Source organism: Sus scrofa, chromosome 1 (genome assembly GCF_054392235.1).
Source record: "Sus scrofa isolate SSC_HxYL_T2T_F1_AM1 chromosome 1, Sscrofa_HxYL_maternal_Yorkshire_Landrace_v2.0, whole genome shotgun sequence".
Taxonomy (NCBI): domain Eukaryota; kingdom Metazoa; phylum Chordata; class Mammalia; order Artiodactyla; family Suidae; genus Sus; species Sus scrofa.
Window position 1 is genome coordinate 145,316,304 of NC_139383.1, and position 17,149 is coordinate 145,333,452.

At 39.3% G+C, this 17,149-nt stretch overlaps 1 protein-coding gene across 18 annotated transcripts in view; it reads right to left on the reverse strand.

Annotated features, from left to right (window-relative positions):
• LOC102166069 (uncharacterized) overlaps positions 1-17,149 on the reverse strand; it is a 273,766-nt gene that overhangs the window by 172,857 nt on the left and 83,760 nt on the right. For 2 of the 18 annotated variants that reach the window (XR_014814694.1, XR_014814647.1), the window contains exon 3: positions 10,240-13,122. The exons of the other annotated variants lie outside the window; for them this stretch is intronic. The gene's annotated coding sequence lies outside the window, so the exon portion shown is untranslated. Of the gene's footprint in view, positions 1-10,239; positions 13,123-17,149 lie in introns of those variants that run through there. 18 annotated transcript variants of the gene reach the window in all.

Genomic DNA, 17,149 nt, shown 5'->3' on the forward strand with positions numbered 1-17,149 from the left:
AGTGCTCCATCCTCAGAAGAAAACCTCTTCACTGCTTGCTTTAAAATACATATATATTTATGCCAAAGGCCCTAGACCTGCCCTCAAGAAAAGATGAGAATGAGCCTCACATTCCTACGATGAAGCGGTGGAAAAATCTGCAATTTGTACTTAGCACATCTTTAACTGGACTTAACAATGTGCCCCCTCCATTCAGGATACAGCATGCATGAGCCTGGTAGATGATGAAACTGCTGTTTTCTTTTGTGGTTTGTATTTTCCCAAAGAGCCTTGAATAGTCAAATATCAGGTGATTTGAACCCGCTAGAATATGGCAATGAAATGAAGTCTTTTTTCTTTGAAACAAAATTATTTTAGGTAAGTGAGTATGTAGAAATCTCAAATAAGGTGTGGTATTCAACAAAAGAAAAAACACTGATAACAAGTGTTTTTACCCTTGTAATTGTCCATTTTGGTCATTCTTAGTGTTCTAGCAATTGCTTTTAAAAATGAGTGTATTTGAAACATGCAATACTACAACTGGAGAAAGAAAATCCTTTAATATAAAAAGTTGCCACGATTAAAGAGTTTTGCAAAATTTCTTGGTTATTAATAAGATTTGGAAACTTTGAGCTTCCATAGTCTAACTTTTTAAAATGAGAGGTGTTTGTGTGTAAGGAAGGGGGAATTTATGAAACTATATGCAAAACTGTGCATGCATATGCATATGTTTGTGTTCTAGAGAAAGGCTTCTTGGCTTTCATCAGTTCCCAGGAGGGTTTGTGACAGGAACAATTCCCAATGTGCCTGTTTCATTTTTCTTTCCCACACCAATCCTCCCTTTCTTCTTTGCAGTCAATAGTGCTCTATTTTTCCCTTCCCAGATGAACTGCTCTTTTTGTTTTCTGATCAAGTGAGGCTGAGCCAGGGGAGCTCAGGAGCTGGAGCCCTGATGGTGCTGGTGGCAGACAGATGGCAAGGCTGCTAGGAGTTGTGCAGTGAGTGGCCTCTGGATGAGCTGTTAGGAAGATGGACGGTGTCACCTTGACCCACCCTGAATAGCATCTTCCAGAAGGGAAATGGGGCATCCAAGATGCCACCCATGTAGCCAAACTTCCATTACACTGAGGATAGGTCAAATAAGACTGTCAAGGGGAAAAACTGACTTGGACAGTAGTTTTCCCTAAATACTTTACTGTTATCTTTTTTTCATTCAATTTTATTTTCACTTGATGTCTGGATATATTAGTTTTCCCTAAATACTTTACTGTTATTTTTCTTCATTCAATTTTATTTTCATTTGATGTTTGGGGGGATATTTTCCCCATTTTCCTTAGTTTCTATATCCACTGCAACATCCTAACACTCTAATTTGCTTTCTATGAGACAAACAGGAAGTATTGCTTCTGGCAAGATAGGGTTTTCTGTCCTGTTGATTGATGGGTTAATTTTTATTGAGCACAGTGTGCTACCAACAGAACCAAAAATCCAAGACAGAATTCCAGCTCTAGGAATTTATGTTCTAATGAAAAGTAAGACAGACAACACAAGCAATCCTCCCAGTGTATTTTTTAATGAATATTTCCTTCTATTTCTCTCTCTTAAAGTGAGTCTACCTAAGCCAAAAGTACATAATAAGGCAACCATACAGATAAGTTGGGCCCCAAAACATGCTCTTTTTTACAAAAAGAGCCAACTGGATCAGGAAGCCAGAGGTGGGGGGGCAGTTTCATCAAAAGAATTTCACTAATCATATTCGCTGAGTGTTGTTCTGTGTTGGAATTTAAGGGTCAAACATTTCTCTAGATTATTTTGGTTCTATTCTATGTCAAGTTAAATTATGTCAAGTTAGATTAAAGAAAGTTACATTTTTGGACTATGTAAGTAGTTTAACCCCACACAGAAACCCCTTCACTGAAATACAACTCAATACTGTATGGCTTAAATTCATCAAGGAGCTGATGATTTTAAAATAGTTATTTGAACAATGTTTCATTGTCCCTCATTTCTGTGTCTATGATATAAGGATTCATATGATCATGTCTTCAGGAAGTTAGTGGTCCCCAAAAAGAAGTTACCCATTCCACACCATTCTCTTTCCTTTCATCAAGCACTCAAAGCTAAATAATCCAGAGTGTTTTCCAATTTTCTCAGAGCGGATTTCAGTGCTTAAATGAAATGTCTCACCTCTGAATCAGACACAATATTTCTGAGCCACCATTTCCTCATTTATAAAATGAAATGTATTGGAGATGATGATCTTTTAAGATTCATTCCAGCTCTGAACCACCATACACACACACACACACACACACACTCACTCACTCACACACACACACACACACACCCTCTTATATGACTTCTGATCTCATTCATATCTTTATTTAATTGCAACAGAAGCTACATAAGAGCCTGGGCCATGTCTGTCTTGTTCACCCATATATTCCCCTGTTCCTGGCACATAAATGGAGTACACTAAATATATCTTGAATGAATAAATTACCTAATGCTCATAGCAATGTGTTCTGTTGCGAGATGCCTTGAATCCTTCTTTGGAAGGAAGCAAAGTCCATATTATAAATTATCATGACCTATTTGTATATAAATCTTACATCATACTTAACAATCTTACATTTACTCTGCCTGTGTAGCTACAGATAAAATTCTGGCATTTCTTTCTCCTACCTTTTTTTTGTACTGAAGTCATCCTGTTGCATACCTTTTTCATAAAATTTCAGTTTAAAAATAAAGCTAAAACTCAGGACATGAAACTTGCATGCAGGTAACTAGAGCTTGGGCTGCTGGGAAAGACCAGTGAGGCCATGTCTGCTGCCACCAAACCTACCAGCTGACAGCTGGTCCAACAACAACACAAAGGGAACAAGGCTCCTTGCTCCCTAACCTAACAATGTTAAATTGCCCTGCCCCCCAATAATGGGTCTGATCCTAAAGAACTAGGCAGAATGAGCCAACCACAGCCCCAGAGGCCCCCAAAGCTCACACTGCTCATTGAAAGGGTCCATGGTGAGGGGTAGGGTCAAGACACCTCTAACAAGGTTAAATATGCTGGTGTTATTTTTTTCCTAATGTGTCTGAGATTCTTGCCTAAACAGCAATCTTAGCCAGAACACGGACATTGTCTCTAAGTTAGGTGGATGGCAGGGAGTTAAGGGATGGATCATGAGGAAGATAAAGTAGGACTGGAAATAGAGGTGGGAGAGTTAAAGTACCTGTGGAATTCATTTTCTGGCCCTAAACCTCTAATACATTTGATGGGCAATGCTGCTATCTAGTGGCCAAGTGAGATGAGCACAGGTTCCAATTAAATGGCCACACAATTTAGGGGCATTTGTTGTTTGGGATTTCGTGTCTAGTGTTAAGATTATTTTGCTTTTAAATTATAAAATGAAAAAACAGACATTTTGCCCAAGCACATAACTTTGCATAAAAGAATGCTTGTGACTTTTCTCCATTCCTTCACTTTTTCTCCATGATGTCCTTTGAGGCAGTGTAGGGCCTTCCCAGCAAACCCCTTAGTCCTTTTACCTGAAATGGCCTAGGAAAGTTGGCACCTCTCATACCCTTTAGGTGCATCCTTCTTAAGAACCACAGGGGAAGGCGTGGGGTGGCAATGTGCCCTCACTTCTCCCTTCCATTGGAAGACTCTGACCTTATTTCCTCATATGGCTGCTTCCTTCTCATCACTTAGCTCCGTTCAGAGCCCACCTGACTACAGCAGCACCAATCCACCCCCACCTTCCCAGGGTATCAATCCTCGGCACATTAACATTCTTCTGGCTTCATACAGCTCATCGCCTTTCAAAATTGTTTACTTGTTTCTTTATTTTGCGTCTCTCTCTTTCCCATCATAATACAAGCTTTATAACAGCAGGGACCTTATCTGTTTTTTTCACTGATATCTCTCCAAACACTGGGAAATATTGTAAGTGCTTGGCAGACAGCAGACTCTTAATAAATACTTTTGGATGAATGAATGAGTGATTGAGAGAATATCTATCTCCTAAGCCTTTTCCTCCAATAGCAGTATTTTTGGCTAATATCTTACCACTGCTAATGTTAGATAAATGGGATGTGGAGGTGTAGAATTTCACTTGGCAACTGTAAGGTATGAAATCTCTGACTATGCATTGGCAGAGGTAGCAGATTATGATTAAAAACTATTAGTACCAGGTTTAATTTAATTGTTTAAGTCTGATAATTATGTTTATCCCTGTATACTCAGCAAAAAGTCCTATAATATACAGGTACAGTTTTTCTAAAACAATAGAAAAACACAAAAAAGATATACAAAAGAGTAAGAAGATAAAGGAAATTTTCATGGTCTTGTTACGAATCTTGTAAATACATGTCAGTTGGTAGTAGACACAATTTAATTGATTTAAGAAGATTTTTTTAAAGAAAGGAGTTCCCTGGTGGCCTATCGGATTAAGGATCCAGTGTTGTCACTGCTGTGGAATGGGTTCAGTCCCTGGCCTGGGAATTTCCACATGCTGCATGTGCAGCCAAAAAAAAAAAAAAAGAAGAAGAAAAAGATAGACAACTCCACCATCCCAGGACAGTTTTTTAAGAGCACTGTACCCCTTCTTGGTAATACCAGCATATACTATGTTGTAGTCACCACAATATCTGCCTCCATTATATCTTTTAAAGCAAATATTTCAGTTTCCTTACTTAATTGTAGAACCATCTGTATAAGACCTGTTTTGATAGCCCGCTTATATCAGGGCTTTTTGTTTTCTTTTTGTTTCATTTTTCCTTCCTTCTTTTCCTATATAAAACATAATACGCCAGGCCAGTGCACAAAAAAAAATTCTGAGCTGCTCTGGTGAAAGCCATGTTGGGGACACAGAGTCTCACCCAATGGGCCTCTTCCACAATTCTGTTCTCTCTCTCCTACCCTCCTCTCATTATGAAGCCCACTGAATCCCCTCCGTGGGGCTGAAGGATTCCTAAATACAGAAAGAGACCAACAGGAATATATCACACCCATAGTGATCCCAATACTTCTGAAAAATATTTTCATATCGTACTCTTAATTATGGCTAAAGAACATCACTTATTAAACAAGCTAATGTGTGATTTCCATACATTGTTCATTCAGTAGATACTTTATTTGTGGATTCTGTTCTTAGCGTGTGTTGGGCTTTGATAAGTGCAAGGAATACCTGCAAAACAGACAGGGCCTCTGCTTTCACAGAGCTTAGTGTAGTGGGTGATAGTGATAAATTAGCACAGGATTATAATACAAGGTAGCAAGTGTGATGATAGGGAAAATATAGAGGGCAGTATGTATGTGTATATAGAGAGAGAGCATATCCAACAGGAGTTTGAAAGATCAGGAAAAGCTTTTTGGAGGTGGAGATACAGATAAAGGAGGGGAAGAGTCTGAAGAGAAATTTCCACTAAGAGGATAACAAGCATACATAGGCCTGGGGTGAGAAAGAGCCTGGCTCAATCTGAAGAACTGGAAGGAGCTATTTCAGTGGAGCATCAAGTGTGTGGTGAAAGTACAGGAGAGAAGGGAAAGACAAAGCCGGAGAGGTGAGCAGAGTCTACATCATTAAGGGTCTTATAAGTCACTGTAAAAAGGTGAGACTTCAAGAGTTCCCTGGTGGCTCAGAGAGTTAAGGATTAGACGTTGTCACTGATGTGGCTCTGGTTACAGCTGCGGCACAGGTTTGATCCCTGGACTGGGAACTTCCACATGCCATAGGTGTGACAAAAAAAAAAAAAAAAAAAAAGAAAGAAAGAAAGAAAACAGTCTAGACTTTTTCAGTCTAGACTGAAGTATAGACTTGAACTGGAAAGCAATATAAACCTCTTGAAAAGAATATAATCAGGAAAATGAGGTGACCAATTTGGCTGTAGTGTGAAGAATGGCACAAAGACTGATTAATGTGATCAATGAGGGGGATGTTGTAGCAATGTAAATGAAAAATGATGGTGGACTGATTCAAAAAATGACCACTGAGATGGAGAGACAGATAGATTCAAGAGATATTCAAAAGGAAGCCTGCTTGATTGAAGATGGCGGTGGGGTGAAAGTAAAGCAAAGGAAAAGGATAATGCCCAGGTTTCCAGCTTGAGCCACTGAGTGGATGGAGACCCCATCACTAAAATAGGGGAACTAACATGTGAAGAAAAGTAATCAGTTTTATTGGGACATGTTGTGATACATATCCGTGGGACAAGCAAGTAGAAAGAATCAGGATGTAGTTGTGTGTGTGGATTTGAAACTCAGAGAAACTATGGGCTGAAGATAAAGATTCAGGCATCATCAGCGTATATGTCAGGTGGTTCTTGAAGCCATGCAAACACTTAAGACATCCAGAGGATTTTGTAGAGGGAAAAAAAAGAGGGGGGGGCATAGAACTTTGTGGGGAACAATACATGTAAGGGGCAAACAGAAGAGGAGCCCCACATGAAACAGGGAAGGAAGACTAGAAGGTAGAAGGTAAATTTTTGGAAGCCAGAGGAAGAGTGTGTTTCAAGAAGGAGAGAATGGTTGACTATGCTGGATTTTACTGAGATATAACTGAGAAATGTTTTTTTTGGATTTTTTTCACTAAGCGACCTTAGTGAAAACAGTTATCAGTGGAAGTCATAAAAATTAGAAGTCACATTATGATAAAGTCAAAGGAAGAAGAGAAAGTAAAGACAATAGTGAGACAATTCTTAGGAGGTTTAACTATAAGAGATATGGTAGGAGTTCCCATCGTGGCTCAGTGGTTTACAAACCCGACTAGGATCCATGAGGACACAGGTTTGATCCCTGGCCTCGCTCAGTGGGTTAAGGATCCGGCATTGCCATGAGCTGTGGTGTAGGTCACAGATGCAGCTCAGATCTGGCGTTGCTGTGGCTGTGGTGTAGGCTGGCAGCTGCAGCTCGATTGGAGCCATAGCATGGGAAACTCCATATGCCATGAGTGCGGCCCTAAAAGACAAAAAAAAAAAATAGAAGTCACATTGTTATAAAGTCAAAGGAAGATGAGAAAGTAAAGACAATAGTGAGACAACTCTTAGCAGGTTTAACTATAAAAGAGATATGGTAAGAGTTCCCATCATGGCTCAGCGGAAACGAATCTGATTAGTATCCATGATAGTATGCATGAGGATGCAGGTTTGATCCCTGGCCTTGTTCAGTGAGTTAAGGATCCGGCATTGCCCTGAACTGTGGTGTGGGTTGCAGACTCGGCTTGGATCTGGTGTTGCTGCGGCTGTGGTGTAGGCCAGTGGCTATAGCTCCAATTCGACCCCTAGCTGGAAACCTCCATATGCTGTGGGTGTGGCCTTAAAAAGACAAAAATAAAAAATAAAAAAAAAGTAAAAGATATATGTAATAACAAAATAGAAATGTGAGATCAAAGGAGATTGTTTGGTATGGGTTTATGTAGAAATACTGATGGAAAGGAAAGTATTATTTCTATTTTATAGAGAATCAAGGAAGTTAAGCAGTATGTCTAAATTTATATAACTAACAGAGCCAGGATTCAAACCTAGGTCTGCCTGGTTCCAAAGTCCTTGTTCTTAATTATAAAGAGTGTACAACTCAATTCTAGGTGCTGGCTTCCCAAAAGAATTTACTATATTAGAGTCATATTCCAAGTAGTACTATGGGGAAAAGGCATAGATCCGGTACCCCAGCACTAATTTTATAGAGCAGGAAACTACATCTAACAGTGTCTGGCTTAAGCTTACACAGCTCACTGGTGGCAAATCTCAGCTCTGAAGTTCAGTGTTCTTTGTCTTCTTTTATTCTAACTCTCATAGCATTTCCACTTGGTTTAGAAGCACATTTGGAGTTTGGAGAGTAAAGCATAAAGGACCTTGATAAGACAACCGACTGGGTTATGCGATTTAGATTTGCTGTATGAATATCTATGTCACTCTTTGTGAGGCTAAAATGATCTCTAAAAACTCTGCTTAGCATGCTAAGATGTAAATAAGTAGAATTCTGAAGATATATAATGAATCTCCTATATATTTCTAGTAAAATATATCAAAATCACACTTTCAACTCAGTCTTGATTGGTGTTGTTCACTCAACTCTGCAATTATTGCCAAAATTATCCTCAGGGAAACGAGTGTATCAATTTTGCATTCCTTGTTTAATTTACCCAAAAGAGGTATAAATACAGACTGTATAATTAAGGGGGTTTTAAATATGGGAGAATGTAAAACCATAATGAAATAGAAAACAACTATATACAAAATTCTGCAGTAGAGGTGGTAAACCTTTTTGTAACACAAAGCTCTTCGGTTTGTGCATGTATCAGATTCAGCTCAGTGGCACAGTGGTTTAAAACATGTAAATTCATAAGTAGGTAAAGGGTGCCATCCAGACAGGGTAAGCCCTTGATGCCCATCCAAGTGCCTCCTCAGTAAACACAGCTGCACCCCAAGTATAGATTCAGCTTTCAGCCATCAAAACACTATATGTGCTCTGGAATCAAACTGTCTAGTTCAAATGCTAGTCACATATGTACTGATTTTGTGACCTGATGCAAGTCTCAGTTTATTCAGTGGTACATGAAGATATTCACAGTACCGATTTAGGCAACACTGTTCTCCATGAGTCCCTTGTATGTCTACATACCTTGTAAGATACTGACTGCCCTTTGTTCCCGAATAACTTCCCAAGGATTTTGTAAAGCAAGCAACTGTGGACGACAGAAATAGCATCTCCCTCAGAGCAAAAGGCAGGCATATTTACTGCCCATTATACAAGATTTAGGTTTCCCATAAACAAAACAAAAAGACAACCTATGAACTGGGAGCAATATCTACAAACGATGCAACCAAATTTAATTTCCAAAATTTGCAAACAGCTCATACAGTTCAATACCAAAAAGACAAACAACCCAATCAAAAAATAGGCAGAAGCAAAGGAAACCCTAAACAAAACAAAAAGACAACCCACAGAATGGGAGAAAATATTTGCAAATGAAGCAACTGACAAGGGATTAATCTCCAGAATTTATAATCACCCTCTGCAGTTCAATACCAAAAAAAAAAAAAAAAAACACAACCCCATCAAAAAATGGGAAGGAGATCTAAACAGACAATTCTCCAAAGAAGACATACAGATGGCCAAAACACACATGAAAAGATGCTCACCATCACTAATTATTAGAGAAATGTAAATCAATACTACCTTGAGGTACCACCTTACACGTACCAGAATGACCGTCATCAAAAAGTCTAAAAACAGGAGTTCCCATCGTGGCACAGTGGTTAACGAATCCGACTAGGAACCATGAGGTTGCAGGTTCAGTCCCTGCCCTTGCTCAGTGGGCTAACGATCCGGCGTTGCCATGAGCTGTGGTGTAGGTTGCAGACGGGGCTCGGATCCCGCATTGCTGTGGCTCTGGTGTAGGCCGGTGGCTACAGCTCCGATTCGACCCCTAGCCTGGGAACCTCCATATGCCGCGGGAGCGGCCCAAGAAATAGCAAAAAGACAAAAAAAAAAAAAAAAAAAAAAAAAGTCTATAAACAATAAATGCTGGAGAGGGTGTGGAGAAAAGGGACTCCTCCTACACTGTTGGTGGGACTGTAAATTGGTGCAACTACTGTGGAAAACAGTATGGAGATTTCTCAAAAAACTAAAAATAGAATTACCATTTGATCCAGCAATCCCACTCCTAGGCATCTATTCAGAGAAAACTGTGACTCGAAAAGACACGTGTACTGCAGTATTCACTGCAGCACTATATTCAATAGCTAGGACATGGAAACAACCTAAATGTCTATTGGCAGAGGAGTGGGTAAAGAAGATGGGGTATAGATACACAATGGAATATTACTCAGCCATTAAAAAGAAAGAAATAATGGCATTTGCAGCAACATGGATGGACCTAGAAATTATCATGCTAAGTTAGTCAGAGAGTGAGACACTAATGTCACATGGTATCACATGTGGAATCTAATAAAAGGATACAATGAACTTCTTTGCAGAACAGATATGGACTCACTGACTTTGAAAAACTTATGGTTTCCAAATGAGACAGGTTGGAGGGTGAGGGGATACACTGAGGGTTTGGGATGGAAATGCTATAAAATTTGGTTGTGATGATCGTTGTACAACTATAAATGTAATAAAATTAATTGAGTTAAAAAAAAAAGAATGTTCCTTGAAACACTACTACTAGGAAAAAAAGTGCAAAACAACCTAAATGTCAAAAAGGAAGAGATTTATTAAATAAGTTAGCATATTATTAGTAAGGAAGCCTATAAACTATTTTGGGGGGTACATTATCTTTTTATTTAATTTATTTTATTTTAAAATTTTATTAACACATAGTTGATTTATAGTGTTGTATACAAACTATTTCTTTAAAATTAAGTAAATATATGTGCATAAGGAAACATGGAGAAAAGGAGGCTGCATAACAATATGTATACTATGGTTAGATTTTTTAAAATAAAGCCCTACATAGAGATATCAAAAAAAAAAAAAAATAGGCAGAAGGAGTTCCCTTGTGCACAGCAGAGGGTAAGGATCTGACATCACTGCAGTGGCTCAGGTCACTGCTATGGTGCAGGTTCAGTCCTTGGCCCCAGGAACTTCCACATGCTGTGGGTGCAGGGTTGGGGGGATGTGCACAGGAGTTCCCACTGTGGCACAGTGGGATTGGTGGCATCTCTACAGCACCAGGCAGGTTTGATCCCTAGTCTGGGACATGGGTTAAAGGATCCAGTGTTGCCCCAGCTGTGGCATAGGTCACAACTGTAGCTCCTATCTTTCCTGGCCCAGGAACACCATATGCCACAGGGCAGACAAAAAAGAGAAAAAAAAAAAAATGCGGAAGACCTAAACAGACATTTTCCCAAAGAAGACACCCAGGTGACCAACAGGCATGTGAAAAGATGTTCAACCCTGCAAATTATTAGATAAATGCAAACCAAAAGTACAATGAGGTGCCACCTCATACCATTCAGAATGGCCATCATCAAAAAATCTACAAACAACAAATGCCGGAGAGGGTGTGAAGAAAAAAGAACCTTCCTACACTGTTGGCAAGAATGTAAATTGGTACAGCCACCATGGAGAAAGAATGGAAGTTTCTTATAAAACTAAAAATAGTTACCATTGATCCTGCAATCCCATACCTGGGCACATATCCAGAGAAAACTCTGACTTGAAAAGCTACATGCACCCTAATGTTCATAGCAGCACTATTTATAATAGCCAAGACATGGAAACAACCTAAATGTCCATCGACAGATGAATGGATTAAAAAAGATGTGGTACATATATAAAATGGAATATTACTAAGCCATAAAAAATGAAATAATACCACATGCAGCAACATTGATGGACCTAGAGATTATCATACTGTGTGAAGTCAGTCAAAGACAAAGACAAATATCATATATCACCTATATATGGAATCTAAAAAAAATGATACAAATGAACTTACAACAAAACAGATATAGGAGTTCCCCATCGTTGCTCAGTGGTTAACAAACTTGACTAGTACCCATGAAGATGCTGGTTCAATCCCTGGCCTCACTCAGTAGGTTAAGGATCCAGTGTTGCTGTGGGCTGTGGTGTAGGTTGCAGATGCAGCTCGGATCCCGTGTTGCTGTGGCTGTGGTGTAGGCTAGCGGCTACATGTCCAATTTGACCCTGGGCCTAGGAACCTCCATATGCCTTGTGTGTGACCCTAAAAAGACAGAAGACAAAAAACAAACAAAAAAACAAACAAACAAACAAAACCCAGAAATTTACTCACAGACATAGAAAACAAACTTATGATTACCAAAGGCAAAAGTCAGGGGGTATAAATTAGGAGTTTGGAGTGAAGAGATACACACTACTATATATAAAGTAGATAACCAACAAGGTCCTACTGTATAGCACAGGGAACTATATTCAATGTCTTGTAATAAACTATAATGAAAAAGAATCTGATAAAGAACATATATACCTACATATGCATAAATGAATCACTCGGCTATACACCATCAACTAAAATATTGTAAATCAGCTACACTTCAATTTTAAAAAAATAAATTAATTAAAAGATAAGAAAGAAAAGATTGAGGTTTCCTAAGCTCAGGGCTCCTCTCCTATTAACACCACACTATATGCTGCCATGGAACTTCAGGGCCAGAGGAACTATGCACATGCACCGATGCACGTGAGTAATATGAGCTGAGGTATATGGGCTGAGTCATGAGTAATAAAATTCTTTGTCTTTGACCCAGCAGTCTTATGTCTTCTGCCAGCACCCAAAAGCCTATAAATAGATCACAATTTCAAATCCTCTGAGTTCTTGACACCTTATAAAATTTAAAGATGAAATGAGTTTGTTCATTGAAAATGTTTAGCATACTTCTTGGTTCTTGGTAAGCACTCAATAAATGCTAACTCTAATTATATTGTAACCATCAAAATATGAGTATGCCCTTGGGAATGCCATATATGCGCATATGCTTGAAGTCTCCCTACAGAAATTCAAACCTGTGTGTTAAGGCTTTTTATATTTCCAGGTGTATACTTTTATACTTTCCAAGGAGGTGACTTATAGAACACTTTGCCATCAACACCTCAATAACTACCAGTACTCTTTAGCAGAGCCTGGCAGAGGATATCTTAGGACATATTCACTTTATGTGATTAGGAGAGAGATTTTGTACATGAGGTATTGCCCAGGTAAACAGACTTGAGTAGGAGTCAAAGGCTTCATCATGAGAATGCTATCTATCAGAATCTGTCTTGCTTGGTGCTGTATTTCCAATACATAGCATAAGGCCTGATACACTGTAGAGGCTCAGGAAATCTTTGTTGAATGAATGAATGCTATGCAAGAGGAAAGTTGAGGGTGAATTTCCTTGCCATCCAGAAGTAGACTTCTGAGTCACTCAAGTGTTCCTATCCTCAAATTATCCTCACCAAATATGACAACCATTTTACCCACTCAAAGGAACTCCATCAAAAGTCTAAGATAAAAAGAAGCAATTAAATAATAAAGAAAACTTTTGACCTACTTTGTTAGGCAGTGAAAAGCACACTTCCAGCTCTGTGCTATGTAACTGTCATCAGTGCTTCACCTAATAATTTAATGAGCTGAACAAGTGACATCTTGGGTGAACACATGCCTTTTGCGGGTCTTGTTGCTATGCAAAAAAAAAAAAAAAAAAAAAAAAAAAAGCATATAAAAACTGGTCCTTGGTGTTCCCTCATTTTGTTAATGAACCTGACTAGCACCCATAAGGACATGAGTTCAACCACCAGCCTTGCCCAGTGGGTTAAGGATCCAGTGTTGCCAGGAGCTGTGGTGTAGGTTGCAGACGACTACAGCTCTGATTCGACCCCTAGCCTGAGAACCTACATATGCCACAGGTGCAGCTCTAAAAAAAACAAAACAAACAAAAAAACCACTATAATTTCTTAAAACACAGATACATTCCAACAGCCACTTGGATTTATACAAAGATGATTCCTGTCACTCTTCCTCCTTCCTTCTCAACCAGCTCTTCTCGTATTTTCCTTCTCCTCCCTCAGAACTGCTGAGTTGGGTTCTAGATTCCTATGCTGGTTCCTGGATTCAAAGCAGATCCTTCTGAGCCAAGACATGTCTGCCAGGACGGGCAGTACCATTTTTAGCTATGTCTCCCTCCTCTCCTCCCCAACCCCTACCAGAGAAACACTGATACATTTAATGTTCCTTCTTTCCTTTCAGCTGGCAAAGTTTTCTCTGTATCTGATGTTTTTCTCTACTTGCTCCATGCTCTTCTTTTTTCTTTTCTCTTTTTTTTCCCTCTTTCGTGTTCCTCTCTCAGGGAAGGGGTGATTGATAAGAAACTGCAGGAACACCAAGAGGCAATTTTAGAGAAGGAGGGAGCCCAGTAACATGATTCTAAATTGGGAGGGAACAACGGAAAATCGAATATGCTTTAAGCAATGTCGTATTACATTCCTTCTTTGCAGGCCTTTGAAGATAAGTGTTAAAATTCTTCCCATCATAGAGATGGAAAACAAAGGACTGAGAGGTTAAGCCACAATGCCAAATCTAATAGAGTAGCACCAAGATTTGGGCCCAGACAATGTGATTCCAGGGCCTATTCTTACCCTTGTACTTCTCCCTTGAGCTCAGATTTGAGGAATGAATATGAGTTACATAAACAAATAAATAAAGGAGAGTAAGTTCTTCTAGGCAGAGGGCACAACATTATACGGAGGGCTAAAGAAGTGAACCAGCTTAAGAAGTCTGGGGAACCACAATGTCCACAGGGAAGTAACCAGGAAACAAAATACCTTGCCAACTTCAGAGACTCTTTATGACATAGTTTGGGAGTGGTAAAACACCTCATATTTAGGAGACCTGGGTTGGAATGACATCTCCATTGCTGGTTAGTGTGTTACCTAACCCTCCTAAGCCTCTAGCTCCACATCTCTAAAACAAATGACACATATTTCACAGTTTAATAGAAATGATTTTAAAAGACAACACATGAAAAAGCTTGTAAACCATAGTGTTCTATGCATTCTCTCACTCTCTCTCCTTCTGTAATGGAAAGTGGGTCCAGAAGAGGGACTCAGGAAGCAACTGGAGAGTAAAGGACATTCTAGGGCCTGGGAAAATCCTGAAGCAACCTTCAGTCTGGAAGTTATTTTTTTCTAGCCTGAAGTCTGGGAGGTTTATGAGGCCCATCCTAACCCAGCAGTACAGAGAAAATAGTTTGCCAAAGGCATTAGTCAAGCAGTTTTCCATTACAGGAAAGCTGCACCTTTGACCCTCTTCATTTTATGGATTTTATGAAATACGATAGAACAGAAATGACTAAAACAATGAAACAGAAGACTTTATATTTTAAAAACTGAACTTTGAGAAAATATGGAGAAACTCCAAAATTTGTTTATCCACTGTAGTCCTGGTGGAGGAGGCAGGGTCAGGCTGAAACACAGTCTGAGTGACAGCAAGGCTGACTAGAAGGTGACGAAATGACCTATGACAGAAGATGCCAAGCCCAACATAAGAGTCACTTCCCTTGGCCACCACTGGGTTTCAGTACAGGGAATTATTTGGAGCCATTTGCAAGTTGTGCAATACTAGTTGGAGTAAAGGTCAATATGTCAAGTGCTGAGGGCTTTTCTCTATTCCTAAGTTCCACTTCAGGTGCTAAAGAAACAGCAATAAACAAGACAGGCAATGTTATTGCTCTCTTGGAGCCTACATTCTAGGACCAAGTTGGATGGGGGTATAAATGTACTAGAAAATTTCAGATAAAGTACTAAGCAACACATAGGAAGTGCTCAGTGATATCTGTCAACTGAATGGATAGATTAATGAGGCCTAGGATTCTCTCAAAAGATCACCTTTGTGCAGCAAGGCAGTAAAACCACCTTTCTTCACTGGTAATGCCATTGAAAGCAGTCATTCAAATTCATTCAGTCATTCAGCAAACTGTTCTTATGTGTATAGTCCATGCCAGGCACTATTAGGGGCAGTTGGGGATATGAAATATATCCTAGACACTCAATCACCCTTTTATTGAGAAATCTGCTTCTGTTTGTTCTATCTTCTACTAAATTTCCCCACTTTCAGATTCAGCCTGCAAGAACCTCCTTCTAGGAGGGACATAAAAAGCTCAGGGCCTAAACACATGCAGAGCCTGGATGATCCAGGCTTCCCGAACAGGAGAAGTAGGACATTTTCACAAGGCAGGTGGTTCCTCACTGGAGTGTCCCATCATGCTGAAAATCTCATGTTGAACTAGTAGTGACAATGAAAGTTAAAGGTCAGGCAGGGCAGTGGTCAATTCTTTCTCAAGCATGAGCACACATGTCATTTAATTTGTAGGTGGGTCACCCAACCACAGAATGTTCTGGAAGCCTAAGATGTCTAGAAGTCCAGAATGTTCTAGAAGTTTACCTTCTATACAGAAGAGTGGAAAATTATCACGGAGGAAGAGTCTTACTGCTACTATTTCCACAGAGTAGAGTAGAGCAACTACACTCTAAGTCCTCTTACTGCTGGCACTTTCTAGGCCCACAAACATGCATATAGAGACAAATAATTAGGATGGCTTACTATTAATATATAAGATATGTGAGGAAACAAATCCAGCCAATTCTGTAGTGACTTTTCTTCTCTAAACCCCACGATACCTTTGAGAAAAGCCTAATCTTTCTTGCCAAAATATAGAGCCCTCTTCCAGGTGCCTGTTAATCCTTCTTTTTATGATTATTTTTTTTAACCAAAGAAAGTTTATTGAGCTGACAAAACCGTTTAATTTATGATTTCAAAATTTTGACCAGAAAAGGTTAAGATTTTTAGTTGTTTAAAGGTTTGGAATGTGGAAAACAGCCCAGACAAGCAGCCAGAAAAGGCTAAGGAGGAAACACAGGTTCTGAGAGTGGAAAATAATCTACCCCCAGAGACTGGATAGAGAGCAAATGAAAATCACAATTTAGAACAAGAAAGAGCACATGTATCTACCTGTAAATTGTTGTCAATTTCTTCTATCCCCCCAAAAAAGACTTAATATGCAAGAACAAATGTATATGTCAACTGGGATTGCCTTCTGGAAAAAAGTCAATCCATAAATCTAAGACAAAAATAAATAAGCCACCATCTTAGGCAATGTTATTGAAAAACTGATATGGCAAATCTGGGCTTCAAGCTGATAAGCTGAGGTTGGAAAACTGGCCCAGGATTCTGTTTGCTTCCCCCAGATTTGAGAGAGGTCTATAATTGTTGTTCTTCCTAACCTCCACCCCTCCTCTCCCTCCCTCCCAATACAGGTCCCCTGCCCAGAGATTAATGTGACTGCCTTTGTAGCAGGTTGAGATATGCTGAGGTATCATACTGGCCTCCTTGGCCCTGTATTAGTTACAGATCCTAAAAGTCAGCAGTTTGGTTTTTCTAGATAGGCTTTGGTTAGATTTCTTACTATTACTTCACTTCAAGTGGTGGGAAACCGTTTTTCATTTGAAATGTACATACATCATCATAGATCATGAGTGAGAACAGTAACATGACCAGTGTAAATGTTACATCCTAATATTACTAGCCTAGACTTTGATAACTCTGTGGGTTGGTTGTTTTGATTTGTTTTGTTTTGTTTTAGCTACAGAGGAAAACTGATTATGACTTAAGCTTTTCTTCAAGGTGGAAAATTCTATCATGAACCTTAGATT